The sequence below is a fragment of the Sapajus apella genome, unplaced genomic scaffold, assembly GCF_009761245.1.
Source record: "Sapajus apella isolate SASKATOON/1434 unplaced genomic scaffold, GSC_monkey_1.0 scaffold11, whole genome shotgun sequence".
Taxonomy (NCBI): Eukaryota; Metazoa; Chordata; class Mammalia; order Primates; family Cebidae; genus Sapajus; species Sapajus apella.
Genome location: NW_022436951.1, coordinates 32,835,670 through 32,852,810, shown reverse-complemented (window position 1 = coordinate 32,852,810; position 17,141 = coordinate 32,835,670). Strand labels below are relative to the sequence as shown.

Here is a 17,141-nt window from a genome sequence, read left to right as displayed (position 1 = left end):
GCAATTCACAGAAGACATAAAATGATTAGCATCATCTGTCTTCTCCCTGTTAATAAAAGTATATATTGGCTAAAAGCACATAAAAATAGATGTCAGTTTCTCAACCCCACAGTTCAGAGTATCCAAATTCTTAGTGTGACTGCATGGAGCAACGTGAATGAGCAAGCTTCTATCTCCAAAGTTTTTACAAGAAAGAAACTCAAGGAAAAAAAAATCTGTGTTTCAAGTGAACCAAACAATTACACTTAGGGCTGCTTTCTAAGGAAAAACAAACCTAGGAAAAGAAATCTTTTGGAGGGGAAACAAAAATCCATGTTTCTTTTGGTGTAAATACATGCACAGACAAGAAACTTATTTCGGTTATACATAACTTAATGGTATTATCTGCTTCAACCGAAATTGTAAAGTGGTCATGATAAGATTTACGTTCTCTAAAATAATGAAACTGGCATTAATTAGCAACTCATTCAAAAATCCTAATTAGGTATTGAAAAACCTTTCTTACTAAAGTCTGGTTTTGTGTTTCTGTCTCCTTATGAAAAGGCTATAATTAATAACATATCTGCTGGTTCCAAACTCAGCCATTATGACAGAGCTCTTCTGGGTAAGCGAGAGATAAAATCGTCTATCTTCACAATAAACAAGAACAATCATTTGTGACTCCTGGTGTGTTAACTGAAGCACCCCTAAAAAGCAGAACAATATTAAACAAAACTCACGTTATCTTCCCTCAATTTCGATTTCTTTCTGGGTAAGTCACAGGGAAGAAGACAGATGCCCAGGCAGGAAGAGTTTACAGGGATCTTTTTCTCTGGAAGACACCTTTCTAGTTAGAGCACTTATGTCTGGCCACCTCCTTTCCTGTCCCCTCTTCTAGCAAGGCTGATAGCTCTCCATAGCCACCAGAGCAGCTCCCCCCATCCCCAGCCCCCACAATGAAATGACTGCGAGATCTGCCTGGCTCTGCTGTTTGTTGCCTGGGACCCCCACCCACTCGCCTAGGACCCAGCAACTGCCTGTGGCTCCTCATCCTCCGAGCGCTCGCTCGCAGCGCCCCCTGCCGGGGATCACGAGAACGCCGCAGGCACAGGAAAGTTAAATCCCAACTCCAGCCGCCGCATCCAGGTACAAAGCAAGCAAAGGGCGAGGCGGTGAACGCGCTTCCCGCCAAAGCCCGGGGAACCGGGATGTGACCGCGCCAAGCCAGGCACCCAGCGCCGCGCGGAGCGGGCCCGGAATCGCTCCTCCACGACTGTTCCCACGCACATCTTGGGAGAAATAGTTCCCTTTGGGGCCCGATCTGCCTCCGGTCCCGAAACCTTGAGCCAGGGTATGCAAAATCCGCGGAGCAGCAGAGGGATGCCGGGGGAAAGGGGCTCGCCTGGCTGCAGCCCACCTGGCTGGCGGTTCCCCAGGCCTCTGCATCCCCGCCTTGGTGTCTTTCATTAACCAAGGTGCTTGGCAGAGTTAAGCCCAAGTCCCCTTGCCTCCAGGTTCCCCTGTAAGGAAAGCAAGAAAACCTGCCCAAGCCGGCGGGGCTGCGAGGTGGCGGCTCCCGGACAACCAAGTCCCGACTTCCGAGTCCCTGGTCCCCGACCCCCGGCAGTAAGAGCCTGGAGGCGCGCCGGGTACGCGCACAGACCACCGCGCAGCTTTTGGGGTGTTGGGCAGGGGTCCCGTCTCGCCGACCGAGATACTCCGGTTCCTTACCTCTGCAAGCTCAGACCTCGGCACAGGCGGGTACACAAACTTCCAACCTGTGCACTGCCTCAACTGTGGGCGCCCCCGGAACTGACGGCGGTCCTAATCTTATGCACGCAACCCCATCACCCGCCCAGGTGCCTGCTGATGGATCCCACCCGACATCGACGCCACCCACCAGCCGACGGTGCCGTACCCAGGTCCCGGCCAGCGGCGCGGCGCGGTCAGGGGCTCCGGCAAAGACCATGCAGGGATCGGGCGTGGGTCGCTCACCAGGTGCGGGGCGTGCTCCTCGTGCCAGTCATCCAGCACCTGGGGCCAGAGCGGCTCCGAGGATCCTCTTCAGCACCTGGCTAGGGAAGTGGAGGCAGCAGCTGCAGCCACCCCTGCCACTTCCTCAGAGCCGCCCCCCACTCGCTGCGCTCTAGAATGGGGGCACCGGCTTGAGGGCCAGGAAAAGAGTCCCCGAGCGCGCGGCCAACCGGTGGGTGGCCAGGTTCGCACACAGCAGAGACAACCGGCAAGGTGGCAAAGTTGGGTGTCCGCGCCAGCTCCGCGGGGCAGTCGCGGGTGGGAGAGGGAAGCGCCCCAGGATAAGCCACACTGTCCGGGCCGTCCCGGCAAAGGGAAGGTGGAGGGCCGCGGCCGGCCTGGGGCTGCGGAGCCCACCCGCGGCGGGAAAGCAGCGCGCGGGAGCGGGCGCAGCGAGAACAGCAGCCACCAGCGCCGCCTTCCCGGCGAGTAGATCAGCGCGGAGCGAGCGGGCGCTGAGAGCCCGGGGCGGGGAGCGCGGGGCCGCCTGGGCCCGCCCCCGCCCCGCCCCCGCCCCGCCCCCGCCGCTGCGCCTCCTCCTCCTCCTCCTCCTCCGTCTCCTCCCTGCCCGCGTGAAACTCGAGCGCCCCACCCGCGCCTGACCTCCCCGAGCCCCTCCCCGAGCCCCTCCCCGGGTCCCGCCCCTTCCCGGGACAGGACCCCCCCGTTGCTCCCGGACGCCCCGCTGCACCCCAGGAGTTCCATTCCCGCCTCCCTAGTGCCAGTGCGGCCGTGCGCTGACTTTTGGGGGCTCCCTCCCCCGTCTCACAGGGCCCTGCTGCAGCTCCCTCCCTGGGTCCCGACTCAGACGTGGCTGCACCCAGGAGGGGGGCGCCGGCCGAGACTGGAGACGTGGCGCGCCGGCTCTGCTGGCCTCTGCTCCAGGTACGTGCGCTCCCCTCGCCCGAATCTGACCTCGGGGGTGGGGGACAGGGGCCGTCTGGTCCTTCGGAACTCGAACTTTGTGATTTTGTTCTTTCTGTGTGACACCCTCATCCGTTCTCAGAGGGAAACTCCTTAAAGAAGAGTAGAGAGTCACTGTGGGTTCTCGGAGGAGCGGTTTGGGGCTGAGCCTCCGGCTAGTTGGGGTCGATTTCAGCGGGATTAAGTCCAGGAAATGAACAAATCTGACGAACCAGGGAGGCAGGTGAAGGGGTCACCAGGTAGCCACGCGGAGCGTTAAGAGAGAAGTCCCGTATGGTCAGTCACTCGTCCAATTCTGGGACAAATATTACTTGTTGCACTTTTGCAGGATCTTTGGGCCTTACTGAGTACTCAGGTGAAAAGTTTGTAATCGGGAAGCAAGTAAAGTACCTTTGAAAGCTTGTATAATTGGATACTTTGGTGCGGTTCTTCAGCTTCTCAAGAAGGTAGTTGAGCGGGGAGGAAGAGGGTCAGCCTCGCCAAAAAAACAAATGGTAAACTTCTGGGAGTATAAGGCATAAAACTTGGGTTCAGAGTCCTAACTGGCCTTGAGCGGCCCTTTCCCACTGGATGAGGCTGCGGGACAATATCTCTGGGCCCCTTTTTCCTCCATCTGTGCCTCAGAGAGAGGCTTCAAGATCCCTTCCACAAGGAAACGCATGCATGCCCCATCCTAAGCGAAGTGAGGTAGGGACCCTGCAAGGACCCACGTTCACACCAGCGCCCTTCCAGCCAGTGGTGGGTTGTGGATGGGCCTCGCTGGTACTGGGAACGGTCCGCCGCGTCCATAAGGCTTCCACTGAGCTCATCCATAAAACAAAGAAGCTATTGGTGGCTGCAGGGTTTCACAGCTCTTACAGTAGCCATGCAGACCTAACAGGGCGATGGAAATAAAAATTGCCATCGATGTGTCTTTATGTTCTAGAACTTTTTTTTTTTTTAATGAAAGAATTAAGTGAAAGCAATTCCTATGGTTTCTATGGAAGCCCAGCCCAGCTCCAAATGCCCAGTCTCTGGCACAGGTGACCTGGCTGTCTTGGGTACTCAGGCCTTCTGGGGATTTCCTTTAAGACCTCTGGGAGGAAGTGTCAGTAGCTGAGCAGGCCTCCTTGGCAAGCATTCTTCCCTGTGTTGTGGCAGGGCTCCCGGCCTGCTGTGTGGCAGCTGCAGGCTCCTGGGACCTGAACCAGAACCTTAACTGTTCTCCCTTCCGTTGCTTGGCACTTAAGGCACTAGTTCCATTCCAGACATTCCGACTCTCTTGCCTACGTGGCACAGGGGCCTGGGAGCCTCCCTGCGAGGAAGAGGCAGGCCAAGGTCTTGCCGGGCTGCTTCTAGAGGGGAAGATGTAGGGAAGAAGCTGCCTTCTACTTGGATTCTGCAGCCTTTGTATGGACCTGTGGAGCCTGTGTGGCCGGAATGAGGGAGACAGAAATTAGAAACCAATGTATAATGTATTCAACGAACCCTATTCTTACCTCTCAACATTGCAGTTCATACTTTTTTAAAAAAAAAAAAAAAGGCCAAAAATTCTTGGCATATAGAGCTAAGCGGTGGGAAGAAGACAGCTTTCTAACCATAACCCAGAAGGTGTGATGGCATAACATTTAACTGGATACACTATGTAATTTTGTGTGTATGGGGGGGGAGTTGAATTCAGTTTTGCTGTTTATAGGCTACAACAATACATTGTTAGAGGATGTATATTTTAGTGATGATGAATTACAAAATAATTGCTAATGTGCAGGAAAATAAACCAAATTATAATTTAGAGTGCATCCTTATTTTAAAGTGAAATGGATCTAAATTGAGGAGATAGTTTTGAGTTTTAACCTGGGGAAAGTTCCTTAACTTTTCTGAGCTATAGTCTCTTCACCTTGAACTTAGGCACACCAATCTGGCAGGTGAAGTCAGTTGTCTTCTTGAAAGGAGAAAGATGATAATCTGTGTAAAATACTCATCAAGCACCAAGCATATAAGCAGGCTTTCCATAAATAAAGTCATTTTCAAGTATCCAGAAGTATTTCCTTTTTCTAAGCAAAATTTCTTTTTATTTCTTTGTAAAGGTCTTGCTTTCTAGAGTTACCTGCATTAAACTGCACTTCATCACATTATGAAACAAAAAAATGTTTAATTCTCTTCTTTTCAAAATAAAATCTAGCTCTCCCTAAACTGTTTTACCTGAGCCATGCACGCCATGTGAAAGAATGAGGAGACCAACAGAACACTTGGTGAAAATGATGAATTCTGGGGCGCTGATTCCTGTGACTTGAAAAACGCCATCCATTTCCTGATTCACCTCAATTTCTGTTTGGAACTATGAAAGATCATTTCCGTTTCGGAACTAATTGACAAAGTTTGTCTTGTCTTTACTTCCCTCCCTAGTGCCTGAATTTCAACCACATCCCTAAGCTGCCATCTCAGACCGAGAAACAGGGAGGGGGGCTGGAAAGAGCATCACCTGGAAGAAGTCACGACATGACTGTGGGCCATGAGTGACCTTCAAAGGAAAGCTGGGTATCTGTGGTCTTTAAGATGTGATTAAGATTGTATTAAAATTATAGAAAAACCTCAATCCCGAAATTGTGGTCTCTTGACATTTACATCTTAGCTGGATTTTCCTACCAAAGAGCCAGGAGACACACTACAATCATCCTCCGCGAGTGTTCTCTTTATACCCTTTTTTCATTCTTTTAGATCCATGGCATTTAAGAACTGAGGAAATGAATAGATCATCTGATCAGTCCCATCAGTCGTTTTCCTAATGCTAAACTTTGGTACAAAGATGTGAAGCTTGATGTCTCACTAAGCTTGCCCCGTACTGCTTTATTGCTCACCTACCTCAAAGTATTGGGAAAACATGATTATGGGTACAGGTGATGCTGTGTTTCCTCCCAAACAGTTTTCTTTTGTCAGATTCTTTTGATAGATTAAGAATCTACAAGTGGGGAGATTTTAAGGAAATATCAGCCCAGCTGCTACACTTGGGTTTCACCGAAACATCTTTAGGGTTCTCTTACCCCAAGAAACATGCACTCCTCTTTAGTGTAGCAGTCCACTCTGTTGGCAAAGTTAAGCAGACTAGTTTTATTTAAAAAGAGCCAGCTGGGCACAGTGGCTCATGGCTATAATCCCAGCACTTTGGGAGATGAGGGCAGGCAGATCACGAGGTCAAGAGATCAAGACCATCCTGGCCAACTTGGTGAAACCCTGTCTTTACCAAAAATACAAAAATTAGCCAGGCACAGTGGCAGGAACCTGTAATTCCAGCTACTAGGGAAGCTGAGGCAGAAGAATTGTTTGAACCTGGGAGGTGAAGGTTGCAGTGAGCCAAGATCATGCCACTGCACTCCAGCCTGGGTGACAGAGTGAGAATCCATCTCAAAAAAAAAAAAAAAAAAAAAAGGAGCCATCAAGAAACTTAGACAGATAGAAAATACTTGAGGCACAGATGAGAATGAGCACAGATGTGCATAGCAAGCGCAGTTTCTTGGTCCTTAAACTGAACAGCCAGGTCAGTCTGCTCCTCCAGGCACAGCCTGAGACCCCATCACGTGCCTTGCTCTGCAGTCTGAGTTTCCACCCAGGGCCTGCCTCACACTGCCCATGTCTACTCAGAGGGTTGCACTATACCACTGCTACATGTTCCCAAAGGTTGGCACAGCATGACCTGGACCTCACCTCTCCCAGGTGAACTCTGCTCGTCTTTGAACTCTCTGGAACCCATTTTTAAGGGAGAACCACATTCTCCCACATCACAGCCACGTTCAAGGAAGCAGCCTGGTTAAAGCAATGACTCAAGAACACAACAGGCAGACCACACATTTAACGAGATGCACTCACTCACTCGCAGGAGCAGGTGGGGGAGGGCAGGTGTCATTTTCCCTGGTTATTTTCTTCTTACAAGAGTTTACTGATTCTTCTTTCAGTAAGGGCCTTTCAATAAGACAATGTGTTTTATTTCAGCTATGTGTGCAGAAAACCAAAGGATTCTAGAAATCTGAACATGTTTTACTTTGTGATCTTGATTAAATTTCTGGATATATTTTCTAGCAACCCAATTTGCTTAAACAAAATTGGTGTGTCAAAAAAGCCCAAGTCATCTTTTATAAGTATGGTGTGGAGAGAAGAAAAAATGCTAAGTCTAAAAGATTTTTGGAATATCTGAAGAAAATACAGATAGCTTGTGGCATGGAGATAAAGCCTCTGGATGGCTTCCAGAATGTTGCTTTCTGACACTGAGCCTTGTATATATCTTGAATGCCTATAAGCAAAGAATGGCTATACTTTTTTTAAAAAGATACGTTATATACTTATTAATCAATGTCCTCTTTACTCCTCTGCCTTTGAAAATAGAGCTTTGGGGGAAAATAAGTACCTTTGAACATATGTTTTCAAAAATATCCTGCTTAGATTTAGAAGCACAGATTACTCTGCCTTAGTTTATTTCATTATTTACCAGAGAAATTCAGTCAAAATGACCTTGAGTTAGTGAAAAGATGATCTGTTAAGTGAAATTAAACCCAAAAGCCAAATATCACCTGAAGAAAATCCACAGAAAGAAAAGCCATCAGGGACCCAGTAGGCCCTCCTTCAAGTGTCATTTCAGGCACTCATTTCCATTCCATTCTCATTGACATAATCCACAATCTCAGTGTCTTTCACCCAAAATACCAACACCTCTTCTTACTGTCTCCCTGACTCCAGCTCCAGTGATCATTTCCCAAGCAGCGACATCAAACCCACCCCTCACACACACACATCATCATCATCATCATCCTTAATACAGACTTGATTTTATCTGAATTGGAAACTACTTTGGCTACCAAAGAAAAAAAAACCAAAAAAAACCTCTCTCACAGCTAGGTGAGGCCATAGAACTCAGCCATGACCAATAAGATGTAAATTGAGTGGGATTCTAAGATAGGCTTTGTAAAAAGGGGTAGACAACTAAGTGGGCATGGTCTTTCTTGCCCTTCTCTCCTACTTTTGGATTCCCACCTGGAAGTTGATTGTGATGGTCGAAATGCCAGGCACTGTCTGGGCACGATGGCTCATGCCTGTAATCCCAGAACTTTAGGAGATTGAGGTGGGAAGATCACCTGAGGTCAGGAGTTCGAGACGAGCCTGGCCCATCTCTACTAAAAATACAAAAATTAGCCAGGCATGGTGATATGCATCTCTAGTCCTAGCTACTTGGGATGCTGAGGCAGGAAAATCTCCTGAGCCGAGGAGGAGAAGGTTGCAATGAGCCGAGATCATGCCACTGCATTCCAGTCTGGGCGACACAGTGAGACTCCATCTCAAAAAACAAACAGCAAAACGCCAGGCACCAGTTTAGACTCTAAGCTGACCTTGAAAATGTAAAACATGAACTAAGGATAGTGGTGTAAAAAGTAGCCTAAATCCCTGGTGACTCTATGGAGGCTCTGCCTCAGCCCTGAATTACCTAACCCCAGACTTCATAACATGAAAAAGAAATAATCTTCTGTTTTGCTTCAGCCATCACTGTTTCTGTTGTTCTTAGCAAGAGACTGTAATTCCTTACTGATGGAGGGGATTCAGTTCCTCCAGGTCTGGCAACCCTGCGGCTTCATCCCTCAACATGGCGCCCTATGCAGCCAGCACCCCGTGCAGCCAGCACCCCTTCTCCCTTTCTTCCACCCAGCTTTCCCACTTGAACCAAGCTTGGTGCACAACATGTGCCAGACGCATGACTGCACATTGAAAACAGGATGAAAACACACTCAAGCAATCCCTGGCCTTTCAGAAGTTCCAGCTTACTGAGTTACAGCTTACGGAGTTATGGAATTCACAAGTATGTAATTCTAAACCCTGATGAATGCTATGAAGGACAAATGTATGGGTGGCTGGTTTAGTCTGGGGAATGGGAGAGGCATCACTGAAAAAGTAGCATTTAAGATGAGATTTGAAGGATTAGCAGAAACTAGAAAGAAAGTGAGAAAATTAGGGGATAAGAGTAAGACCTCCAGAAAAGGGTGGAAATAGTGAACAACTTTGGAATTTAATTCAATACACTTGTTAAAGTATCAAGCATAGTAATAGTAATTGCAAAAGCATAGCAATAGATACTGTCTTCATCCATTTCAGGCTGCTAAAACAAAAAGCCTTAAACTTAGTAACTTATAAATAATAGAAATTTATTTCTAACAGTTCTGGAGGCTGGAAAGTTCAAGATCAAGGCACCAGCAGCTTCAATGTCTGGTGAGGGCACAGTCTCTGCTTCCAAGATGGTGCCTTGTTTCTGCATCCTCTGGAGAAGAGGAACACTAGGTCTGCACATGGCTGAAGAGCTGGATGGGGAAAAGGACCCAGCTGATTCCCTCCAGCCCTTTCATAAGCCACCAATCCCACCTATGAGGTCAGAGCCCTCACAGCCTCATCATCTCCTAAAGGCCCCATCTCTTAATACTGTTGCATTAAGGATTAAGTTTCAATGTGAATTTTGGGGAGGATACAGTCATTCTTCCCCTGACGCCTCAAAATTAATGTCCTCATATACAGAATCCCCCAGATTGATAACTTGTTGCCCAAATTCTTAATGTGTTCCAGCATTAACTTTAAAGTCTAAGTCCAAAGTCTCAGTTAAATATGATCTATATCAGATACAGCTGAGACTGAAGGTACAATTTATCCTAAGGCAAACTCCTCCAGATCTGAGCCTGTGAAATCAAACAAGCAATGTGCTTGCAAAATACGACAGTGGTGCCGGCATAGGATACACATCCCCATTCTGCAAGGGAGAAATGAGTAAGAAAAAGGTGTCACAGGCCCCATGGAAGTCCAAAACCTAACAAGGCAAACTGTGAAATATTGAGGCTTGAGAATGGTCTTCTCTGAGTCCATGTTCAACCTTCCATACACACTGGGGCAAGGGTTGGACATGCAAGGGTCCCACCAGCCCTACCCCCATGGCTTTGCTGGGCACAGCCCATGCTATAGCTCTCACAAGTTGGAGTCCAGTGCCTGTGGCTCTCCTAGGCTGGCATTGCACACTGGTAGCGCTACCAGTTTGGAATCTCAGGGCAACCCTGACCCCACAGCTCTGCTGGTAATTGCCCTAGTAGGGACGCTCTGCGCCTATCTCACCTTTGTGGCAGTTCTCTGCCTGGGCTCTGAGGCTCTTCAAGACATCTTTTGAAATCTAGGTGGAGATAGCCACACCTCCGTAGCTCATACACTCTATATAAATGCATGGTTGGCACTTCGGTAATGTCATCAAGGTTTATCACTTGTACCTTTCAGAAGGGTGGCCCAAGTCACATCTGAGCCCACTTGAGCCCCAGCTGGGGAAGCTAAAAAGCACTGTGTCAGAATGCAGGGAGCAAAGATTTGAGGAGGCCCGAGGCAGTAAGCCCTAAGGTGCCAAGGGTGCCCTGGGCCCCTTCTTTGAAACCTTTGTGACTTGAAGGCCCTGGCACTCTGGGATCATGATGGGAGCGGCAGCCTCAAAGACTGAAATGCCTTTGGACTCATTCTTCTATTGTCTGGATAAATAGCACCTGGCTTCCTTATAGTCACACTAATCTCATATCAAAAGTTACGTTTGCTTAGCCCCGCCCTTGGCATTCTCTTCCGAACATGCCCTTTGAATCTTTACAACCTGGCCAGGCTGAGAATTTTCCAGATTTTAAGTTCTGCTTCCCTGTTTATTATAAATTCCATCTTTGATTCATTTTTCGTATTTTATGATAAGCAGTCAAGGAAAGCCATGTAGTACCTTGAACACTTAGCTTAGAGACTTCTTTCACCAAATATCCTAGTATATCACTCTTAAATTCCACCTTCCACAAAGCACTACAATGCAGACACAATTCAGCCAAGTTCTTTGCCACGTTATAACAAAAATGGCCTTTCCTCCAGTTTCCAGAACATTTTCATCTGAGACCTCATCAAAGTGACTTTTATTGTCCATATTTCTACCAACATTTTGATTACAATCTTTTATATAATCACCAAGAACACTGAAGCTCTGTCTATAACTCTCCTCTTCTTATGAGCTTTTTCTTTTTATAGTCCGTGTATGGCAATCTAGGCTTTTTCTTATTATTATATTATATATTTTTTTAAGTGGACTTTAGGTTCTGGGGTACATGTGAAGAACATGCAGGATTGTTGCATAGGTACATAAAAGGCAATGTGGTTTGCTGCCTCCATCCCCATCACTTATATCTGGCATTTCTCCCCATGTTATCCCTCCAGAACTCCCTAACCCCACTGTCTCTCCCTTAGTCCCCTCCAATAGACCCCAGTGTGTGATGCTCCCCTCCCTGTGCCCATGTGTTCTCATTGTTCAACACCCGCCTATGAGTGAGGACATGCAGTGTTTGATTTTCTGTTCTTGTGTCAGATTGCTGAGAATGATGGTTTCCAGGTTCATCTATGTGCCTACAAAGGACACGAACTCATCGTTTTTTATGGCTGCATAGTATTCCATGGTGTATATGTGCCACATTTTCCCTGTCTAGTTTAACATCAATGGGAATTTGGGTTGGTTCCAAGTCTTTGCTATTGTAAACAGTGCCACAATAAACATACATTTGCATGTGTCTTTATAATAGAATGATTTATAATCCTTTAGATATATACCCAGTAATGGGATTGCTGGGTCAAATGGAAATTCTATTTCTAGGTCCTTGAGGAATCGCCACACTGTTTTCCACAATGGTTGAACTAATTTACACTCCCACCAACAGTGTAAAAGTGTTCCTATTTCTCCACATCCTCTCCAGCATCTGTTGTCTCCAGATTTTTTAATGATCACCATTCTAACTGGCATGAGATGGTATCTCAATGTGGTTTTGATTTGCATTTCGCTAATAACCAGTGATGATGAGCATTTTTTCATATGTTTGTTGGCCTCATGTATGTCTTCTTTTGAAAAGTGTCTGTTCATATCCATCGCCTACTTTTGAATGGGTTTGTTTATTTTTTTCTTGTAAATCTGTTTTAGTTCTTTGTAGATTCTGGATGCAAGTCCTTTGTCAGATAGGTAGATTGCAAAAATTTCTTCCCATCTGTTGGTTCCGGTTCACGCTAATGATTGCTTCTTTTGCTGTGCAGAAGTTCTGGAATTTAATTAGATCCCATTTGTTTATTTTGGTTTTTGTTGCCAGTGCTTTTGGTGTTTTAGTCATGAAGTCCTTGCCTGTGCCTATGTCCTGAATGGTATTGCCTAGGTTTTCTTCTAGGGTTTTTATGGTGTTAGGTCTTGTGTTTAAGTATTTAATCCATCTGGAGTTTATTTTAGTGTAAGGTGTCAGGAATGGGTCCAGTTTCTGCTTTCTGCACTTGGCTAGCCAGTTTTCCCAACGCCATTTATTAAACAGGGAATCCTTTCCCCATTGCTTGTTTTTGTCGGGTTTGTCAAAGATCAGATGGTTGTAGATGTGTGGCGCTGTGTCCAAGGCCTCTGTTCTGTTCCATTAGTCTATATCTCTGTTTTGGTACCAATACCATACTGTTTTGATTACTGTAGCCTTGTAGTATACTTTGAAGTCAGGTAACATGATGCCTCCAGCTTTGTTCTTTTTGCTTAGATTTGACTTGGCTATGTGGGCTCTCTTTTGGTTCCACATGGAGTTTAAGGTGTTTTTTTCCAGTTCTGTGAAGAGGGTCATAGGTAGCTTGATGGGGATAGCATTGAATCTCTAAATTACTTTGGGAAGCATGGCCATTTTCACAGTATTGATTCTTCCCAACCATGAGCATAGAATGTTTTTCCATCTGTTTGTGTCCTCTCTGATTTCCTTGAGCAGTGGTTTGGAGTTCTCCTTGAAGAGGTCCTTTACATCCTTTGTTAGTTGTATTCCTAGGTATTTTATTCTCTTTGTAGCAATTGTGAATGGAAGTTCGTTCTTGATTTGGCTCTCTTTAAGTCTGTTATTGGTGTACAGGAATGCTTGTGATTTTTGCACATTGATTTTGTATCCTGAGACTTTGCTGAAATTGCTTATCAGTTTAAGGAGATTTGGTGCTGAGACGATGGGGTCTTCAAATATATAATCATGTCATCTGCAAATAGAGACAATTTGACTTCCTCCTTTCCTAATTGAATACCTTTTTTTTTTTTTTTCTTTTTGCCTGATTGCTCTGGCTAGAACTTCCAATATTATATTGAATAGGAGTGGTGAGAGAGGGCATCCTTGTCTAGTGCCAGATTTTAAAGGGAATGCTTCCAGTTTTTGCTCATTCAGTATGCTATTGGCTATGGGTTTGTCGTAAATAGCTTTATTATTTTGAGATATGTTCCATTGATACTTAGTTTATTGAGAGATTTTAGCATAAAAGGCTGTTGAATTTTGTCAAGGGCCTTATCTGCATCTACTGAGATAATCAAGTGTTTTTTGCCTTTGGTTCTGTTCATGTGGTGAATTACGTTTATAGACTTGCATATGTTGAACCAGCCTTGCATCCCCAGGATGAAGCCTACTTGATCGTGATGGATAAGCTTTTTGATGTGCTGTTGCATTTGGTTTGCCAGTATTTTAATGAAGATTTTTGCATCTATGTTCATCATGGATATTGGCCTGAAGTTTTCTTTCTTGTTGAGTCTCTGCCGGGTTTTGGTATCAGGAGGATATTGGCCTCGTAAAATGATTTGGAAAGGATTCCCTTTTTTTGAATTGTTTGGAATAGTCAGAAGGAGTGGTACCAGCTCCTCTTTGTATGTCTGGTAGAATTCTGCTCTGAACCCATCTAGAGCTGGGCTTTTTTTGGTTGGTAGGCTATTAATTGCTGCCTCAAATTCAGCCCTTATTATTGGTCTACTCAGGGTTTCAACTTCTTCCTTTTTTGGTCTTGTAGAGAGCAAGCGTCCAGGAATTTATCCATTTCTTCCAGGTTTACTGGTTTACGTGCACAGAGTTGTTCGTAGTAATCTCTGATGGTGGTTTGTATTTCTGTGGAATCTGTGGTGATATCCCCTTTATCATTTTTTTATTGCATCTATTTGATTCTTCTCTCTTTTCTTTTTTATTAATCTGGCTAGTGATCTATTTTGTTGATCATTTCAAAAAACCAACTTCTGTATTTAATGATTTTTGGAAGGGTTTTTTTGTGTTTCTCTCTCCTTCAGTTCTGCTCTGATCTTAGTTATGTCTCATCTTCTGCTAGATTTTGAGATTTTTTTGATCTTGCTCCTCTAGCTCTTTCAATTTTGATTATAGGATTTCGATTTTAGATCTCTCCTTACTTCTCATGTGGGCATTTATTGCTATAAATTCTCCTCTAAGCACTGCTTTAAATATGTCCCAGAGATTCTGATATGTTGTGTTTTCATTCTCGTTGGTTTTGATGAACATCTTTATTTCTGCCTTCATTTCATTGTTTATCCAGTCAACATTCAAGAGCCAGTTGTTCAGTTTCCAAGGAGTTGTGCAGGTCTGAGTTAGTTTCTTAATCTTGAGTACTAATTTGATTGCACTGTGGTCTGAGAGACTGTTATGATTTCCATTCTTTTGCATTTGCTGATTTACTTCCAAGTGATTTACTTCCAAAGTGATTTACTTCCAATTATGTGGTCAATTTTAGAGTAGGTGTGATGTGGTGCTGAGAAGAATGTATATTCTATGGATTTGGGGTGGAGAGTTCTGTAAATGTTTATTAGGTTTGCTTGGTCCAGATCTGAGTTCAAGTCCTGGATATCCTTGATAATTTTCTGTCTTATTGATCTGTCTAATATTGACAGTGGAGTGTTAAAGTCTCCCACTATTATTGTGTGAGAGTCTAAGTCTCTTTGCAGGTTGTTAAGAACTTGCTTTATGTATCTGGGTGTTCCCGTATTGGTTGTGTTTATATTTAGGATCGTTAGCTCTTCTTGTTGCATTGATCCCTTTACCATCATGTAATGTCCTTCTTTGTCTCTTTTGATCTTTGTTAAAGTCTATTTTATCAGAGACTAGGATTGCAACTCCTGCCTTTTTTTTTTTTTTTTTTTTCTCCATTTGCTTGGTAGATCTTCCTCCATCCCTTTATTTTGAGCCTATGTGTATACTTGCATGTGAGATGGGTTTCCTGGATATAGCACACCAATGGATTTTGACCTTTTATCCAATTTGCCAGTCTATGTCTTTTGATTGGGGCATTTAGCCCATTTACATTTAGGGTTAATATTGTTACGTGTGAATTTGATCCTGCCATTTTGATGTTAGCTGGCTGTTTTGACCATTAGTTGATGTGATTTCTTCATTGTGTCAATGCGCTTTACCATTTGGTATGTTTTTGGAGTGGCTGGTACTACTTGTTCGTTTCTATGTTTAGTGCTTCTTTCAGGAGCTCTTGTAAGGCAGGCTTGGTGGTGATGCAATCCCTGAGCAATTGCTTGTTCATAAAGGATTTTATTTCTCCTTTGCTTATCAAGCTTAGTTTGCCTGGATATGAAATTCTAGGTTTAAAGTTATTTTCTTTAATGATTTTGAATATCGATCCCCACTCTCTTCTGGCCTGTAGGGTTTCTGCCAAGAAATCCGCTGTGAGTCTAATGGGCTTCCCTTTGTGGGTAACCAGACCTTTCTCTCTGGCTGCCCTTAGCATTTTTTCCTTCATTTCAACCCTGGTGAATCTGATGATTATGCGCCTTGGGGTTGTTCTTCTTGAGGAATATCTTTGTGGTGTTCTCTGTATTTCCTGGACTTGAATGTTGGCCTGCCTTGCTAGGTTAGAGAAGTTTTCCTGGATAATATCCTGAAGAGTGTTTTCCAGTTTGGATTCATTCTCTCCATCACATTCAGATACGCCTATCAAACGTAGATTAGGTCTTTTCACATAATCCCATATTTCTTGGAGGCTTTGTTCATTTCTTTTTACTCTTTTTTCTCTAATCTTGCCTTCTCATTTTATTTCATTGAGTTGATCTTCAATCTCTGTTATCCTTTCTTCTGCTTGGTCAATTCGGCTATTGAAACCTATATATGCTTTGCGAAGTTCTCATGTTGTGTTTTTCAGTTCCATCAATTCATTTATATTCCTCTCTAAGCTGTTTATTCTCATTAGCATTTCATCTAACCTTTTTTCAAAGTTCTTAGTTTCTTTGCATTGGGTTAGAACATGCTCTTTTAGCTCAGAGAAGTTTGTTATTACCCAACTTCTGAAGCCTGTTTCTGTCAATTCAACAGATTCATTCTCCATCCAGCCTTGTTCCCTTGCTGGTGAGGAGTTGTGATCCCTTGGAAGAGGAGAGGCATTCTGGTTTTGGGTGTTTTCATCTTTTTTGTGCTGGTTTCTTCCCATCTTTGTGTAATTATCTACCTGTGGTCTTTGTAGTTGGTGACTTTCATATAGAGACTCTGAGTGGACTTCCTTTTTGTTGATGATGAAGTTATTTCTTTCTGTTTTTTAGTTTTCCTTCTAACAGTCAGGCCCCTCTGCTGTAGAACTGCTGGAGGTTCACTCCAGACCCTGTTTGCCTGGGGATCACATGCAGTGGCTGCAGAATAGTAAGGGTTTCTGCCAGTTTCTTCTTCTTTGTCCCAGAAGGATACCCACCAGATGTCAGCCTTAGCTCTCCTTTATGAAGTGTCTCTTTTGATATATGGGGGTAGGGGAGCTGCTTGAGGAACAGTCTGTCCCTTATAGGAGCTCATGTGCTGAGCTGTGAGCTCCATTGTTGGGTTCAGAGCTGCTGGGCAGGTACATTTAAGTCTGCTGCAGCAGAACTCATAACTGCCTTTTTTCCCCAGGTGCTCTGTCCTGGGAAGGTGGGGCTTTATTTATATGTTCCTGATATGCTGCTGCCTTTTTTCAGAGATGCTTTGCCCAGCGAGGAGGTAGCCTAGTCCCAGTCTGCCAGCAGAGGCGTTGCTGAGCTGCCATGGGCTCTGCCCAGCTGCTGTGTGAACTTCCTTGCAGTTTTGTTTATAGAGGTATAGTTAGAACTGCCTCAGTAATGGCAGTCTGCCTCCGTAATGGTGGACTGTCTTTGTAATGGCAGACTGCCTCAGTAATGGAGGATTGCCTTGATAATGGCGAATTGCCTCAGTAATGGTGGACTGCCTCAGTAATGGTGGATACCCTTCCCCCTACAGAGCTGGACTGTGCTGGGTCCAGCTGTGCTTCCTGTGAAACTCTCAGTCCAGAGCGTTTCTGATTGCTGGTCTTTGTGAGGGTGGGATCAGCCAAGCAAGATCACCTGGCTCCCTGTTTCAGTCCCCTTTTTTTCAGTTGAATGGGCGACTCTGTCTCCC

The 17,141-nt window shown here is 45.1% G+C and overlaps 1 protein-coding gene, 1 long non-coding RNA gene and 1 other non-coding gene across 8 annotated transcripts in view; 2 read left to right on the top strand and 1 right to left on the bottom strand.

Moving 5' to 3' along the window:
• Positions 1 to 2,439, bottom strand: part of SEMA5A (semaphorin 5A) — a 496,284-nt gene extending 493,845 nt beyond the window's left edge. For 3 of the 6 annotated variants that reach the window (XM_032279114.1, XM_032279115.1, XM_032279110.1), the window contains exon 1: positions 1,975 to 2,047. The gene's annotated coding sequence lies outside the window, so the exon portion shown is untranslated. Of the gene's footprint in view, positions 1 to 719; positions 1,608 to 1,974 lie in introns of those variants that run through there. The other 3 variants (XM_032279108.1, XM_032279111.1, XM_032279109.1) reach the window with 3 other exon arrangements.
• A 180-nt stretch (positions 2,440 to 2,619) lies between these two features.
• On the top strand, positions 2,620 to 5,512 carry LOC116552383. The gene is made up of 2 exons (XR_004269357.1): positions 2,620 to 2,898; positions 5,323 to 5,512. It is a non-coding gene; the product is annotated as an uncharacterized LOC116552383 (long non-coding RNA).
• On the top strand, positions 5,168 to 5,237 carry LOC116552449. Its single transcript, XR_004269384.1, has one exon. It is a non-coding gene; the product is annotated as a small nucleolar RNA SNORD123 (small nucleolar RNA).
• Positions 5,513 to 17,141: the final 11,629 nt, after the last annotated feature.